A 13,352-nucleotide genomic window follows, 5' to 3' on the forward strand; every position below is an offset into this window, starting at 1 on the left:
GAAGGGGGGGGGGTATGCTGGCTAAATGTTTATTTACTGTCATAAATAAGCATACCCTAACATATTGATACTTAAATCTTCATATTTCAGTGTTAAGTATAAGAAACAACATATCATTTTGTTTAAACAAGGCCTTCAAGTGCCCTTATGCAAGCATCATTCCAACAAGATGCGGCTATTTTTCAAGACTGAGTACACTTTCAACTATAAGTCTCCGCAACCTTAAACCATTAAGCTATACTACTTGATAAGTTGTTGGATGACCTACCTCAGCCTTCACCTGTAATTTGGAAAGGGTAATATTTTTCTCTCTTGTAGCTGAGCCATAATTCTTCAGCCTGCCTTTTTTAGCTGTCCCTTTGATTTACTAGAACAAAGCATTGATGGTTGCAGTTCTGGGGAACTTTTGTCTTGAGAAATAAATGATATGGTACTATCAAAGACTACACTGATAATGCACATTCACTTCTTTTTTTCCCTCCAAGCTCCAAAAGGTAAGTATTAAAAACCTAAAACAATACACGGGTTATTGCAGTTGAACAGAGCGTGTAATTCTCAACAGGGCTCAGTATATGTGAAACTAGAAAGATGGCTGAAAATTTCCAAGGTTCAGATGCTGAGCCAGAGGGCTGAGTATTAGCTTGTATATACACTGTGTTACTTCAAATTCCACGTACTGTATACAAAATAGATAATACAGGCTTTGCTTAAACAAGTACATATAAACTTGTTTAAATACCCCAGTGAAAAAAAAAATTACAATCTTCTGTCCCTTTTTTTTACGGGTATGGCTGCTGTAGGTAAATGTACTGTGATGAGTAACAAGCATATACTCACAGAGTACACAAAGTGGAATGTGAAAAAATAACAGGTTTAAATGTGGCTTGCTTACATGTTCCTCTCCAAAAGCCTTTGATGATGGTAGGATGTGAATGGAATGATAGTTACTAAGCTAGCTACCCTTTTCCTTACTGACTCTCAGATCTTACCCATTGGATACCTTCACACAACAAGCTTACCTGGTTATAGAATCACCCTTTTCCCCCTGTGGTTGCATACTATAATCACCTATCAAATAACCTAATTATTATTATTACTATTTATTAAATTTATATGCTGCTTGACTCCCAACAACTCTGGGCGGCATACAATCATTAAAACATTTAAAAACGAACAATAGAAAAACACGAAACAGCACAAGACAGAGAACAACAGTGGCAAAGAATAAACCCAGAAGGGTACAGAAAAGAAAGGGGCAGCAGTCATCTTCTCCAAAAGCCTGGGCAAAGAGCCAGGTCTTTACGATTCTTCGAAACACTAGCAGGGTGGGAGTTGTTCAGATCTTGGGGGGAACTTCATTCCAGAAGGCAGGCACTGCTACAGAGAAGGCCTGCTTCTGGGGCCCTGATAGGTGGCATTCTTTAATCAATGGAACCTGGAGCCCATCAACCCTGCCAGAGCAAACTGGTCGGGCAGATACTATGGGAGACAGGTGGTCCCTCAAGTAACCAGGCCCTAAGCCATGTAGGGCTTTATAGGTAGTGACCAGCACCTTGCATTGCACCTGGAAGCAAACTGGCAGCCAGTGCAGCTGGTGAAGCAGAGGTGTTCCATGAGCATACCAAGGCATGCCCATCACTGCCCACCCCACTAGATTCTGGGCTGGCTGAAGTGTCTGTGTGGTCTTCAAGGGCAGCCCCACGTAGAGCACATTGCAGTAGTCAAGCTGTGCGGTGACCAGGGCGTGACTGACTGACTGAAACAATTAACATGTATGACTTGTTAAATGAGAAAAAAATGAACAAATCAAGGTTAATACTAACCAAGGTTAATTGGTGAATGTTTCTGGTAGGTCTACTCTTGATTGGATTAAATGTGTTATGTGAACACAATCACTGTCTAGTATATATTTGCATCCATAAGTATTTGAACATTTTTATTTGAAAAACTGAAACTCTAACTCAGCTGAATGTTGTATCCAGTGATAGGTTTTCTAAATTGAAAAGTGTTCCTTGCAGTGACAGTTAATTAACCATTAGTGCATCTTTAACCTGGATGATCAGAAATAAACATACATACACTTCCCTTGGATGCCTATCCCACCTCTCACAAAGACTCTAGCACATCTACAACTAGTAGCTTGAGCAATTGAACTGAAAGCCGCCAAGGTTGAGAAACACTGCTCTAAAGGCTATTCTACTGCTGAAAATGTATACAGAAGGCTGATCAAAATTATCAGTGGATTTGAGATGCATTTAGACTTTAAAGGTTTGGGCTTCTTGGGTTAGTGTCTGAAAGCTGCCAAGGTTGAGAAACACTGCTTTAGAGTAACCAAGGCAATGCAGAATTGAGAATGCAGATGCACCACCAGTTTGTATAAAGTCATTACAATACTGTCTTGGTAGAACGAATTGGCCTTAATTTCCCTAGTTTGCTCAATTATGAATGCCGGAATTCATCATTCCAGGTGTGCAATTCTAATTATTATCCAGTTCCAGCTACATCTGACAGAACAATATAATTATCTGTACTGCATTTTTGAACCAGTTCCAGTACAGTCCAAGAGATGGTGCCACTGGATTACCTTAGTTTATTTTTCTACCTTCAGTGTAGGCACTGACACACCCAAGGAATATATACGTACCTTTTACTTTTTGATGATTTAAAGAAGGGGGCATTTAAAAATTCAGAAGCATATTTCTTGTTGGCTTATTTCATGTATTCCAATGAGGCACTTAATGGCATTTCTTGAAATAATGGGAGCAAGCTAAGATGAAGTTACCTGTTGTGCTTTATTACAGTGTTTTACAGCTGTAACATCTGATTTTGATAGGCACATTGCAGCCAGGAACAAGCGGTGAAGGAGGGAAAGGAGGCAAACACGTGAGGGGATTCTACCTTGTGCCACTGAATAATCAATAAAATAAGGGCATCTGATTCAAAGTGTGTAATTTCTAGGCAAATTCTCATTTTAGGGGGCTTGCCCAGTATGGTCCCATTCTATGATGTGCCTATCATAGCTGGGATTACAGTAGCTCTAATCTTTAGCCGAACCAAGGAGTCCATTTCAAAGGGATGTTATTAATCAGTCACAACTGTTTGTAATCTGAACCTGATCCAGTTGAGCTCGCTCTATCCTGCTGCTTAGGCAAGGAAGGCAGAGCTTATGGGATGTCTGCTATTGCTTCTCGGTGGTGAGGCTCTTGATTTCAGAATGGGGGGGGAAATCAGTTGATCACAGAGACAAAATCCCTAGCTCGATCTCTTGTGTTTCAGCAGGACCACATCCGATCGAATTGGGGATCAGATGACTCACAAGGAGACCATTGGGGGTCCCCTTATGTTATCAAGTTTTTCAAGGGGGCTGCTTCCTCTGTTTACCAGCTCCCCTGCCCCTCCTGACTATTTTATTATTGATGTAGATGGTTTTAATTAAAATAAATAGGAAGCTGGCAGGCTGCAGTAGAAAGCACTGGCTTCTAACGTTTTCTTTATTTATAATATAGCCCCTGGGGGCTGCATAAATCTCATAAGCATCCTCAGAATATAAAATGGCGAAGGGCTGCAGCTCAGGACTTGGTTAGTAATATACTCCTCTGGCCAAAAGGAAAAAAAAAACCCCAAAACACCCAACAGTGATAAACTGCAGTGGTTCAGAGCATTCTGGGGGCTAAAGAAGATGGTGGGGATCATCTCTCCTCCCTTGGCTGTCTGTAAACAGGCACTTTGTAGCACCCACCGGGGCTGTCATTTTGTGATCCTCAAGATGGCTGCTGGTTTGAGAAAAATACTATGACACTTCCCACATTCCATTTCTAATCAATGTTCTGCTTTAGGTCAAAATGACTGGGTGCACAGAGCCCACAAAAACACAATTGCTATGATCGGATTATACGCTGTGTGTGTAACCAACCAACCATATTATGGCATAACATCATAGTTTGGTTCCCCTCAAGGTTAAGACAAGGGCTGGGTTCCCACAACAAACTAAACCACAAACGGTTCCACCCAATTTTAACTTAGGTACCTTGAGTGTATCTAGCCAGTGAATTATCTACAGATGTAACCTCTCACTAGTGTGTTGGCTTATTGAACACCCAGGCTGACTTTCCCAGATTGCTTTGAAATCTCTACATGTCATCCCACAAGCTCTGAGCCCTAAACTCTGCCCTCTCCCATCTGTCATCTATTCCTAGACTTGTTCTGGCATTTATTCCTGCTACTCTGGTCTGTACATTCTAAATCAGTGTTTCTCAACCTTGGCAGCTTGAAGGTGTGTGGACTTCAACTCCCAGAATTCCCCAGCCAGCATGGCTGCCTGGGGAATTCTGGGAGTTGAAGTCCACACATCTTCAAGTTGCCAAGGTTGAGAAACACTGTTCTAAATCAATTATGCACTAGATTGCATTAAAAAACCAACCTTTTCCTTCCTTAATTTCTTTTTTCTGCTCTCAGATTTGGGGTGTTTCGTAGATACAGCATGCTTTTAGCTGAAGCATGGGGCACATATGGCCCACCAGCCTCCTTTTCACAGCTCCCCAGAAATCCTCAATGAATTTGGGGCCCAAATTTGAGGTTTCCTTTCATTTTGTGGTGGTGGTCAGTTCAAGAGGCAAAACTGGCAGATGATACTTTATTCCTGAAAACTCACAAACCTAAACAGTCCTTCCAGCTTTTGAGGGTGGCCTTAACATGCTCCTCAAGGCCTATGGCCACCCTTAGAATCCCAGAATTGGAAGGGTACCCCAAGGATCAATCCGCCACAATATGCAGGAAAACCAATTAAACCATGCTTGAGAGGTGGTTGTCCAGCTCTCTCTAAACCCCCCCCAGAGAGGGAGAACCCACAATCTGTTCTACTTTTGTATAGATCTTACCCTAAGGAAGTTTCCCCTTATATTGAAATGAAATCTAGATAGCTGCAGCTTGTACATATTATTTCTGGTGCTATTTCTTGATGATGGAAAAGAGTTCCTACCATCTTCCCTATCACTTCCCTATTATGCATCTGAACACTGATGCTATGTCTTCCCTTTCCCCAGATGGGACATCCCAAGTTCCTTCAGCCTGTCCTTATGGGACATGTCCTTGTCCTGGAATCATCTTTGGTTCCATCCATGTGATGCAACCCTGTTTTAACTGATGAGGGATCATTTGAGTGAGATGCATTATTCTATACAGACGAACCCTGGCGACGATAGCTAAGATGCTGAGAATCCAGTTCTGCATAGCCCAGCATAGGTTTTCAAACTATCCTCCTAAGAGACCCTTTTTCTACAAAATTGAAGCCTGGGGGAAGGCTGGTTCAGGCAATGGGGAAGTAACACACAGAGAGCCAGGTTCCCACTCTTCAAAATCAGAGTGAGGTTTGTCTAGCTTTGAATCTGTCTGATATGTGAATCCAGTCTTTGTAGTTTGCAAAGTGTCATTTGTGGCTTATTGTTAGATGTGAAACAAACCACTGGTTTGCATATTGTTTGTTTGTTTGTATTTACATAGCTGTCCATCTCAAATACATGACTCTGGGTGGTTCACACAATTAAAATAGCAAGAACAACAAACAACTACCAAAACAATTACAACAAAAACAGTTAAAAACAATTAAAATGGTGCTTAAGTTATGCTTTGTTTGCCATAGTACATTGACTAAGACACAGTATATTATCTGTTCCATATTTTCAAATGAAAAGTGGTGTAAAAACATTGCTTAGTTTTGGGTGAAACGTAGACATTTTATGTGCACTAAAAAAATGCATCCAATAGTTGCAATTACTATTTATCAGGTTTATAGCCCACCTTTCATTCAAGATGACATACATAGTACTCCCTCCTCCTATTTTCCCCACAACAGAAATCTTGTGGGGTAGGCTGGGTTGAGAGAGAATGACTGGCCAGAAATCACCCAATGCGATTCTGTGGCTGGAGGTGGACCAGAACCTGGTCTTTCCACCCTGAACGCAACACCGTAATCACTATACCACGGTGAGTCTGCATTAGTAGACAGGATGTTCAGGATCCATGGCTAACCTTCATTCAAGGAAGCTGGGCTGTCATAACAAATCTTTTGAAGGATGGAGCATAAATGTTTAACAAACCTCAGACTTTCCTGCGGCATAATGTGAGCGCTGCTGGTACAGAAGGCTGTTAGCAGAGCTGTGTGTCATTAGTTTTTAAAAGGCAAATATTCAAATTCTGTGATAAATTTACCATTTTTTCACCCAATAGCTTTTTTACTTCTGCATAACTGATTATGTAATTTTTTATCTCTCTCTCTCTCTCCCTCCCTCCCTACAGTGGTGCTTAAAGGTTTGTCAGTCAGGACCTGCCACATTCACCCCTGATTATTATCCCATTGATTGAAAGACCTGACTCCAATTTCCCTTTCAAATGAACTGATAATCCTAGAGGTTCACATACTTTTGTCATACACAAATATGTAGCTTTGGATCATTTTCCTCAATAAATAAATGAACAAGTATAATGTTTTTGACTCATTTGCTTAACTGGGTTCTCTTTATCTAGTTTTAGGACTTGTGTGGAGAAGAGATAACATTTTAGGTTAAATTTATGCAGAAATACTGAAAATTCAAAAGGGTTCATAAACTTTTAAGGAACACTGTATTGGGTATGTAAGTATGTATGTAAGTATGTATGTAAGTATGTATGTATGTATGTATGATGTATCTCTCTTCCTCCCTCCCTTCCTCTGCTAGCTAATACAGAATTCTGCATTCTGTACAGATGTTTGCTTGCACGTGAGTCTTGATCGCCTCTGGCGATTGTCAAGTGTTAAACCTAGACTTGAGAAATGAGTCAAAATCTAGCAAAAAATGACTGAAGCAAATCAGACTGCATATCAAATATTTCCCTCCCAAACAACAACAGCAGCAACAGAAGGAAGGAGGAGTGATTTATCTGGGACAAGGACTAGAAATTCAGAACAATCTCTGGTAAGCAGGCGAGGTTAAGGTTGTATTCTTTACATCCTTGACTCATCCAAGATACAGCAGGCCTGGGTCAGACGTTACTGCTTGCCAAATCCCCAGGCCCAAATGAACCGATATCCCAAAGATTCTCAGAAAAGACTCCTTGTACTTGACCAAGTTACACACACAGACAGAATGGCAAACCAAATTCCCCGAAGGAACAATTAAAAAGCAGAGTGCTTCTAAAGGAGAATCTTGTATCTTGTGCCCAAGCTGGATGGCGAGGGGGGTACCTGCTTTCTGTGCACATGTAAAACGCAGAGAGAGAGAGAGATGATAAAGTGGGATGGGATGCACATCTTAAATTCACTGGGATCCATTTTTTCCAGAATGCAACCTTTCTAAAGGTGCTAAGCTAGAGGTGAACTCTTTAAAATAATAATTTGGCATTGTTTCTTTGTTTGATGCTGCCTGTCTCCTGCAGAACAGGTGAGATATAAGGTAATTGAATCTCACCTGTTCTCCAGGAGCTAAAGACAGCATCAAAATTCTCTTCCACTGCATTTTATCAGAACCTCCATCCTATGAAGTAGATTAGGTTCAGAGGTAATGACTGCCCAAGATTATCCATGTACAGCTGAGTGGGATTTGAACTGCATGCTCTTACATGGTGACCTAGGATTTGGCTATTTGAGCAAGAGAAAAAGTGGGGTTTTGGAATTAAGGAAGTTACAAATACACTAGACCAGATCAAAAGGCTGCTTCAATCCAGTACTGCTTCAAAAAACAGTCAGGCTTTAGCCCACCACCACATTATGAAGGTAACTGCCTCTCTGCCACTTACCAATAATTGGCTCTCATTGATGGACTGCTCCTATACATGGAGGTTCCATTGAGTTATCACAGTCCATTGCTATGGATAGACATACTTGATTGATTGATTATGTTCCATCAAGTCATTTTCGACTCTTAGCGACCACATAGATAGATTTTTTCCACAATGATCTATCCCTAACCTGGTCTTTCAGGTCTTCCAATGGTGCACTGATAGCTACTGTAACTGAGTCCATCCACATTGCTGCTGGTTGTCCTCTTCTCTTTCCTTCCACCTTTCCCAGGATGAGAGCCTTTTCCAGAGAGCTGGGTCTTCGCATAACATGTCCCCAGTGGAATAATCTGAGCCTGGTCATTTGTGCCTCAAGTGAGATTTGTTTGAATATCTATCGGTTTGTTTCTTTAGACATCCTTCCTCTCATCAATTTAATCTAATTTACCATTAAACCCCACAAAGATTTTTTAAAAACCTAGCAGGACTGCCCATACTTAGCAGATGACCATTAACGCATATTACCTGTCATATGAAGCCTGGGTGGCACTCTTGGATTTCTACAGCCAGATGTGGCCACCGTTTGGAGGCAGGGTGCTAGAAAGTCATCCATCAACCTCTGCCTTTCTCTAAGCCCATCAGATGAAGCACAGCAGGAGAGAAGTCGTTAGGATGCGCTTAACCACTTGTCCTTTTTCTTGGAGATGCAGGAAATGGATTGTCAGCCTTCCCTCATTATGCACTGAGGTGCCAAAGATGCTCAGCTCCCATTGATCACAGCCACCTTGGCTGACAGGGGAAATCCCTCTGAGGCTCAGAAAAACTGTGAAACAAATGGGGAGGAGAGTTCAAAGGAACTTTTTGCATATTATTACTTAGCAAGAAGCAAGTAGATAAGCAGAGCTCAAGGTGAAAGGAGGTTTTTTTTATGCTGTCAGAACTGTTACTAGTGTAACCAGATGAGAGAGTCAGACTGGCCAGGAATTCATAATCCAAAACATTTTGGGGAGCATGAAGTGGGAGAAGGCTGTTCTAGCATATCAGGATTCTCTGACAATTGATAGTGCACCAGCTGAGACTATTTGGTAACAATCAAACTCTTCTCTAATTTTGACCCCATTCTACAATACTGATTTCTTTTCCCTTTTTTTTTTTTAATCAGAAGAACGGCTTTGTCTTCTTGAGCCCACTACTGCATTTGGATCCTACTACATTGGCAACTCACAATATCTAAGGTGGATCCTAGCAGAAGAAGAGATGAGAATATGGTTTTTAGGGCTCCAGGATCCCTACTAAACTCTTGGGTGTTATGGGAAAATTGGAATTCCTAGGATACCTGGCACTTGAGATGCTGTTACCATAAATAAAAAGAGGGTGGCAGTATTATAGCCCAAATTATAATTATAGGGTATAAAGGTAAAAACCTAGGTTTTTATAGACCTCCAAGACTTGTCTGTGATTTTTCGAGCCCTCTTAATTAATTGTATATGTGTAGATAGGGGATTTAGTTTGTCAGCTAACATTGTACATTACAGGCAAGTTCAATTAAGCTTGAGACTGTAATTAATACCTTACATTCAAGTTTCTAACCTCCTTTAGAGTGTGGCTCTCATGCACTACTCAGATGCCTTCAGCCTCACCAAGGCTGCTCAGTAAAGTAAGTGAAGAGTGAGATGAATCGGCAAAGACTGTAAAAAATATGCTGATGAATAATAGGCAAAAGAGATGGAAGTTTCTGCAGTCACCATGCAATTCACGCTGAAGACTTAAGTATCTGGGAATATTAATTTCTCAGACCCATGGTTACAGTAGCAGTGGTCAAGGAAGAGTTAAAGAGTTGCATTGGCTGAGATTACAAGGTGAGCCGAAGAAAAAAATGGGAGAGGATGAATGGAGCTTACTATGTAATAAAGACAAATGTTAGCTACTAGACCAGTGATTCTCAACCTTGGCAACTTTAAGATGTGTGGGCTTCAATGCCCAGAATTCCCCAGCCAGCTGGCTGGGGAATTCTGGGCATTGAAGTCCACACATCTTAAAATTGTTGAAGTTGAGAAACACCTCTGGGTCACCAGAGATGGGCTTCTGAAGATACAACCGGTCTCTTCTAACATTACAAACTTTGGCTGGTGTGGGTCTTCCGGGCTGTGTGGCCGTGTTCTTGAAGTTTTGTTTCCTAACGTTTCTCCAGCATCTGTGACTGGCATCTTCAGAGGGAAGGAGCACAGACAGGAGCAGTTCTCTCTGTGCCCAGGATGATGTGACCCTTTTGTGGGTATTTATAGAGGTCTGAGGGGGGCGGGAAGGGGGGGATTGGGTGTGTGTGGGGGGGGGTTGGGTTACTGAGTGGCTGCTTGTTTTGGTGTCAGAATATGTCTCTATCTTCCTGGGGGTTAGGCAGGGTTTTTTCTTCCATTGAGTTGTTAACGAGTGGCTGCTGGGGGTGATTAGCATGTTCATTGTGTGAACTGTTCACATGTCCTGGTGGTTGAGCTGAGTTCGCTGACCTTTTGCAGGCTGTATTTTTCAGGATTGGTAGCCAGGTTTTGTTGACACTGGACACAAAATCCTATTTGAAAACACAGAGATACTGGACAACACCAACAGCCACTATACCAGGCTATACCGGGAAGCCATTGAGATTCACAAACACCAGCACAGTTTCAATAAAAAAGAGGAGAGTCTAAAAATCAACAAAACCTGGCTACCAATCCTGAAAAATACAGCCTGCAAAAGGTCAACAAACACATCTCAACCACCAGGACATGTGAACAGTTCACACAATGAACTTGCTAATCACCCCCAGCAGCCCCTCGTTAACAATTCAATAGAAGAAAAAACCCTGCCTAATCCCCAGGAAGATACACACAGATGCTGACACCAAAACAAGCAGCCACTCAGTAACCCAACCCCCCCCCACACACCCCTAATCTCCCCCTTCCCCCTCAGATCTCTATAAATACCCACAAAAGGGCCACATCATCCTGGGCACAGAGAGAACTGCTCCTGTCTGTGCTCCTGCCCTCTGAAGATGCCGGTCACAGATGCTGGCGAAACGTTAGGAAACAAAACTTCCAGAACACGGCCACACAGCCCGGAAGACCCACACCAGCCATTGTATGCCGGCCGTGAAAGCCTTCGACAGTACATTACAAACTTTGTTCTTGGCATGAGACAGGTTGCAATGTTGCTTTGGCTCATTTTAAGAATATTTCATTTCTGCTCTAATTCCCAAGATTGAGAAACACTGTACTAGATGAACGTGTATTCTTAACTAGGTAATTACTATCTAGCAATAATTGCAGATTTTTGCAACATTGCTATTTGGACAGGTCCATTTCAAACACCTAGTTCAGCCTTCAAAACCATTTTTTAATTTAAGGTACAGTGGTACCTCGGGATACGAACTTAATCCGTTCCGTGCCTCTGGACGTATCCCGAGTTGGTCGTAACCCGAGGCAATTTTCTCTTCAGAGCCTTACTCCTGCCAAGCCTGCTCTGCATTTTCTTTGGAGCCATGCTAACACGCACACCAAAAACCTTCGCAAAACACCGCAAAACACACCACAAGCCTCAACGAACGTCTCCTTGCTACCGCGACCTCGCCCACAGGAAGCCGCGACCACGTGGCAGCAGGGAAAATGGCCGCGGATCCGGTTCGTAAGTTGAGGCAACCTCGTAACCCGAGGTACGACTGTACTATCTTTTTTGCAGCACTTGTTGCTAGTATCTGCCTGTCTTGCCTGCACAAACTACAAGCGGATTCGCACATCGAAAACCCAGTGTAGCACTGAAATAGGAAGAAGGCTCAAAACCTGCCACAGCCTGCTCCGGTCATATGGCTGAAAATAGTCTGGGTTACAAGACGAGCAGCAAGTTGTCCTTGTGGGTTCTCAGCACATGGGATAGAATGTGGATAAGGGCAGTGACATTTAATATTTAATTTAATATGCTGATTTTGAGGCTGCCTGACTCCACAATGACTCTGGGCAGCTTGCAATAAAGTAAAATTAAAAGTTAGCATATATCAAAGGAAAGAAGAGATGGCTGACTGGAGAACCGATCAATAGGGTGGGAGCAATATAGATCTTCAGGGAGATCTCATTCCAGGCATGTGGTCTGTGCCGGATTCTGGCTGGAAACAAATCTTTCCAATCAGGCACAGCTGAGGAGATGGGTAGGAATTGTTATTGCAGCATTCTGCAGCCTGGTGCTCTCCAGGCTGGATGGTTTGGATTACAGATCTCATTATTTCAGCCATGTGCTTTTTTCTTCACATCAACAGCTCTGTAAGGAGAATCGGGAAGAAGTCTGACCCAGAGTCACCTGCTGTAATGGACAGAAGGAATAACCTTGAGGAACAGGAGGAAGAGCCACTACCAAGACAACGGTCAGATAAAAGAAATCTGAATCCAGGGCAGATCTGTAACCTGAGTAAGGTCTTAGATGAGACCCTCTCTAGATCTCATGAAGATAAAGGGAGGTAAGGGGTAAGCACATTCAGACTTGCAAGATTATGTTACTATAACCTTATTAAAAAAGTAGTATTAGCATGCATAACTATGGTTTTCTAATCTGGTCTAGCTTTGAGGGCTGACACCCACTGAGTGTGCATACATGAAGGTAAACCTGTTCTCCTCAGCAGTAATGTAGTATCCTAACCCAAAGATGGGCAATTCTAGAGGGACTTAGATTTTTTTTCCTAGTTTGGCCTGTGAGAACTGTAGGACATGTAACCAAGGTCATTGTGACATCTCCAGGTTGGGTGGGGATCACTTTCTTTGCCTGTTTTGAGAGTTTTGGGACAATCTTTCCAAAATGGGCAAAATCAGCCCAATTTGGGGGAGTGGATTTCAAGGGTTTTGAAGAGGAAAAATAGGTGATTTTGCCTCTAAAATGTTCCCAACTTATCAGAGTATTGACATTTGAGCCACATGTATTCTAGGGGTGCCTTGGGGTCCTTAAAAAGGCCAGAGGTTACAGGGTATGGGTTAGAATTTAAAACACACAGGAAAAGACTCCATTTAATTTTGATGGTAAATCACTCAGTCTAAAGGCATCCTTTTGGTTTGTGTTACAGGTAGCCTCACCTGGTTGAGCATAACAGATTTTGGAAGCTAAGCTGAATTGGTTCTGGTTGGTGTTTCAATGGGAGACCAAAGGGAAGAGTTGCAGAGGTGTTGGCTAGATGGAAAAGTAAAAAAAAAAAAAAGTTCTAAAAGAAAACAGCAGCAAATTACTTCTGTAAAATTGCCCAGAAAACTGCATGGATATGGGTTTTCTTAAAATCAGAGTTTTAAACTCTCAAACTCTGTTTACTTTTAATGTATTATATAGATCTCTTAGCCAAATTAAAATTGATTTTAATATTACTTAAATACAACAGTGTTAAATTGTCATGAAACTCTTTATATTTGTTTTAATCCAAGTTGCTTTCTAAGGTTGAAAGGGAGATTCTTCTTCCAGTGGAATGGTTTGTACTTTCTTTTAATTTAACGTTATATTACTCTGCGGACTTTCCCATGCATTATCTGTATTTTGTAATTTCTATGTATCTTTCTTTTTCTCTTACTCTTTCTTTCCTTTGAAAATAAACGGAT

This window comes from Python bivittatus, unplaced genomic scaffold, assembly GCF_059951505.1.
Source record: "Python bivittatus isolate LINGU-HERP-01145 unplaced genomic scaffold, Pbiv_v1 ctg000690_np1212, whole genome shotgun sequence".
Classification (NCBI taxonomy): domain Eukaryota; kingdom Metazoa; phylum Chordata; class Lepidosauria; order Squamata; family Pythonidae; genus Python; species Python bivittatus.